Raw genomic sequence first — 5,000 nt, 5'->3', positions numbered from 1 at the left:
AGGACTTTCGAAGCACAAATCACAACGAGAACTGAACTCGAGCAAATGCTCCTCACGCTGCGACTGCTGGAGTCCACCAGGGCATTCATGGGCCCCGTGCTGCCCGCGGGAGTGCCTGCAGACGCTGATTGGCTCGACTATATATATGTATATATATATATATATATATATATATATATATATATATATATATATATATATATATATATATATATACCTATATGCATATTCATGGGAGTGTTTGTTTGTATTAGTTCATATCCATCATTTTTTTCCTTATTGCCTCGTTGTTCCTCCCTTTGCACCATCATAATTCAGAGCCAAATCCTGGCACGGAGCGCAAGGCCTCACATCACACCAGAGACAATACCTTTATGGAGCGCAAAGGGAGGAGGAAAAGGAGAAGGAGAAGAAGTCGGACAAAAATAAATTGAAGAAAAGAAGAAAAAGGAAAAAGTTTTAAGTAAAGGAATAAAAATGTATAAAGGAAAAAAAACAAGAAAAACAAATAAATGGATAAATCCTTGAGAAGTAGGACGAAGATTTTCATTCTTCTGAGCAGACAGCATCAGAGGAAGAAAAAAGAAGGATGATTATTGCCAATAGATAAAAAGCAAAAGAAATGAATGCCTTAAAAGACAAAACAGAAAAAGATCCTCTAAAAGTGAAAAAAAACAATAAAAACTAAAGATGCAGAGGAAAACAAGGAAAAAGGAAGCAGAAAATATAATAATAAACATAAAATCAACAAAAAAAGAAAATCTGAAATAGTAAGATAATAATAATAATAATAATAATAATAATAATAATAATAATAATAATAATAATAATAAAATAATAATAAAAATAATAATAATATAATAATAATAATAATAAAAATAAAAATAATAATAATAATAATAATAATAATAATAATAATAATAAATAAACAAAAACCAGCGAAGCAGGAGACAAAAAGCCGACGTCCCGAGAACAGGACGCGAGCCGGACGTGCGTGAAGGACGAAGCACGAACGCGCAGACGGACGCCGCGGCGTGGATTGCTTGTGATAGAAAAGCTCGCAATTTTGTAAATACATTTCCTGGAGGAAAGAGGAAGAAGGAAGGAAAGAATATGAGAGGAAGAGGGAGGGAGGAAGGGAGAGGAGGAGAGAGAGGGAGGAAGGGGGAGGGGGAGGGAAGAAGATTGGGAGGAAAAGTAGGGTGAAAGGAGATAATAGGGAAAACAGGGGGAAGGATGGAGAAAGAGGGGGAGACGCAGGAGGAGGGAGGGAGAAAGACTGGGAGAAGTAGAGGTAAGGAAGAGGTGGGGAGGGAGGCAAGGAGGCAGGAAGAGGGGAGGAGGAGGGACAGGGAAAAAAGAGGGAGAGAGATAGGAAAGGAGACAAGAAGAGGAGAGAGGAGGTAGAGCGAGGGAGGGGGAGAGAGCAAGGAGGGTCGGGGGTGGGCGGCATGGATGCGGGAGAGGGGGGGGGAGAAGAAGCGTCGGGAAAAAAAACGTTTGCAGTGACGAGATAAAATAGAGTCGCAAACTCGTCTTGGTTTTTCAGTAAACGTATTTTGAAAAGGTTGACGTCTTTGCGCGGAGACGTCGGAAAAGCGCGAGCGGGGAAGGGTGCGAAGCGACGTATGGGGAAGATGGGGAGAGGGAGTTGGGAGGATGGGGAATAAAAGGACAGGGAGAAAAGGAAGAAAAAGAAGAGGAAATGAGAGAGAAGGAGAGAGAGAGAGAGAGAGAGAGAGAGAGAGAGAGAGAGAGAGAGAGAGAGAGAGGGGGGGAAGAGAGGAAGAGAGAGAGAGAGAGAGAAGAGAGGATGAGAGAGAGAGAGAGAGAGAGAGAGAAAGAGAGAGAGAGAGAGAGAGAGAGAGAGGAGGAGGAGAGAGAGAGAGAGAGAGAGAGAGAGAGAGAGAGAGAGAGAGAGAGAGAGAGAGATGAAGAGACAGACATACAGGTAGAGACAGACAAAGAACCAGACTGACAAATCGAAAGACAGACAAACAGACAGACAAGGCAAACAGATGGAAAGAGAGCAAACGGCAGAGCTGAAGCCACCTCGCTCGGGACATGGCGCCGGGAGGAAAGGCGTCCTGAGAAGGGGGAGCGACACGAGGGCCAAGTCGTACTCGAAGGCCGAATTCTCTCGGCGGCGCTACGGCTCCAGGCACAGCGCACCTAATGGCACTTATGCATATCGAGGATCAGTTTATTTCATTTCTTTTAACACTCATTGTGTTCTTTTTTCATTATTGTCATTGTTATTATCATTATTACCTTCCTCATCATTATTGGTAATATTAGTAGTCGTAGAAGTAATAGTAGTATGATCATCACCATCATCCTTATCATCACCGTCATCATCACCATCATCATCATGATCATCTTCATCACCTTCTTCAGCATCAGCATCACCATCACCATCATTATGATTATTATCATCATTCATCTTCCTCCTTTCCTCCTTCTTATCTTGTCTGTTAATCGAATACATAACGTTTTATTCCGGCCTATCGCTGGGTCGGCGTTCGTGCCGAATGTTCCATACGGCACAGGACCCCGTGTTTGAGACGTGTAAAGCCGCGCCCTTTAATACCCTTATTTATATTCTGTTTGCTGACCTGTCTCGCTCAAATATTGATTGTCGAAGGGTCTCCTGGCAGTTTTATTGGCATAGTTCCTCATTCCTTCACAAAGTCAATGTTTGTTTCGTTATCAGTCCTTCCCGTTCCCTGGCTCTTTCGTTATCTTCCTGCGGGGTGCTTGGCACGGTGGGGTTTACATTCCTGATCTCCTTATCTTGCTCCTTCACACATTTTCCTTTCAGTTAGCATTCCTTTTCGTTTTAATTATTTATCTGTCTTATTCTCCACCTCCTCCTTTCTCTCTCATTTCCTCTTCCTTCTACTCTTTTTCCTCCTCCTCTTCTTCTTCTTCCTCCTCCTCCTCCCCTTCTTTTTCCTCCTACTCCTCCTCCTCCTCCTTCTTCTCCACTCCTACATATCTAATAGTCCTTATCTTGCTCCTTTATCCAAGCTCAAATCCTCAAATGTTCTCATCTGCCTTCCTCATTTCTTCATGCATAGGCTGCTTTGTGTCTCAACGCTGATAGCAATCTGTTTCTCTTTGACGCATAACCTCGGTATATCTAATTCGATATCCACATGTGGCGTTGATGACGAACTCCTTCAGTCCGGCGGCCCAGATATGAGCATGGGTATATCTTGAGTAAAAGATTCTTTATAAGTTGTTTTAAACATAATGAAGAAAATATCAGTAAAATAGTATGAGGAAAGTGGTATTCCGGACTGGCTAAATGAATCATGCAAAACACAAGGGAGAGCTGGAGAAGCAGGGATATTGTGTTTGGCATCCCCGAGCTATCTGTCTGCTTTCCTCTTTCAGTCTCTCTTCTTATAATTTTCCTTTCAAATGTTAATCTTTTTCCATGCCAGTTGCTTCCGTTATCAGTAATCCCTTCCTTCATATACGTACCAGGATTATCAATGGAGAAATCCTCTTTTCCTCATGCCTGGTAGATAATCCCAAGGGAAGGGATTTTTCCCCGTGAGACCGAGTCTAATGTAATATGTACCTCCGTGCAGAGACCTTAACTTCAAAGAAAATGGTGAGAGATGAAGGTAAACTTTTAAAGTGACAGAGAACATTGGGTCAAAGTCATTTAGGGCGGAGTGTGTGTGTCTGCTTAGTCTAGAGAAGGAGTTAACATCTGTTTATTATTGTTGTTTTTCATTATCATTCGATTTATTTTTCTATCAATATAGTTATCAAATGTAGATAGAAAGACAAACTTTTAAGCTGACAAAGAACCCTGGGTCGAAGTCGTTTGGGCTGGAGTGCGTGTGTCTCCTTGTTCTTCGAGGTCCAGGGAAGAATATACCATTCGTCTTAGCTTATATTTTTCTTACTTACTCGATTTATCAATTCCACTGAATGTATTCATGTAAAAGATATATTTACACTAGTATTCATTTCGTTTATCATTAATTAGTGTGTTTACAATGGTAACATTGTTATTTTAATTTATTTTTCGAAATAGTTCGTTTTTTATACACAAATTCACATTTTCATTATTGTGATCTATCTCTTTCATCATTCACTATGTTCACTGATTATAGTTGATAATGTTAGACACTTTTCCTCAACATCACATAATATTCTCGGCGGTTCCTTTGACAGATGAATGACCCCCCCCCCCCCCCAATCTTTCATGTTCAACAGGTATGGATTTCTGGTTTGGTGAACTCTGACACTCACAGCTTGTTATTGAAACATCTGAACTGCAAACACTGACAGCACTTTTTTTTAAGAGGTTACAGCTACCGATTTCATTGTTTCTGCAACTTTGCTATTCACATTTGCATTTATTCATGATGTACGTATTCTTAGTCTTCTGTTCATATAGAATATATATATTATGTGTGCATGTATATCCATGCATCCATTCACACACACACACACGCGCACCACACACACACACACACACACACACACACACACACACACACACACACACATACACATACACACACACACACACACACACACACACACCACACACACACACACACACACGCGCGCGCGCGTGTGTGTGTGTGTGTATACATAAGCACATATATGTTAAACAGAGTTATAAATGAATATTTATAGAAAGTCGCAAAAGACGTACATACTGCACGTCTGGCATAATTTACACTTGAAATATTGTTTTCGCAATGCCCAGCAAACGGCAGGGAGGCCAAGAACAGACAGAAACACGCGTGTAGAAAAGAAACGAAATTTATATTTGAGAATAAATAATGCTATGAAGCACGAGCTTTGATGAACGTGTTTCGGTGTTTTATCAGAATTACATGGAAATGTAATGAAAATATGACAGCGATACATGGCAGTCTCGCTCGCTCGCTCTCTCTCTCTCTCTCTCTCTCTCCTCTCTCTCTTCTCTCTCTCTCTCTCTCTCTCTCTCTCACTAATTTTCTCTCTCT

At 41.0% G+C, this 5,000-nt stretch overlaps 1 protein-coding gene across 1 annotated transcript in view; it reads left to right on the top strand.

Annotated features, from left to right (window-relative positions):
• The window catches only part of LOC119594432 (hemicentin-2-like), a 135,451-nt gene that overhangs the window by 106,977 nt on the left and 23,474 nt on the right, over positions 1-5,000 (top strand). The window lies entirely within an intron of this gene.

The sequence above is a fragment of the Penaeus monodon genome, chromosome 3, assembly GCF_015228065.2.
Source record: "Penaeus monodon isolate SGIC_2016 chromosome 3, NSTDA_Pmon_1, whole genome shotgun sequence".
Taxonomy (NCBI): domain Eukaryota; kingdom Metazoa; phylum Arthropoda; class Malacostraca; order Decapoda; family Penaeidae; genus Penaeus; species Penaeus monodon.
The sequence above is the reverse complement of the archived record's forward strand: the minus strand, read 5'-3'. Positions and strand labels throughout refer to the sequence as shown.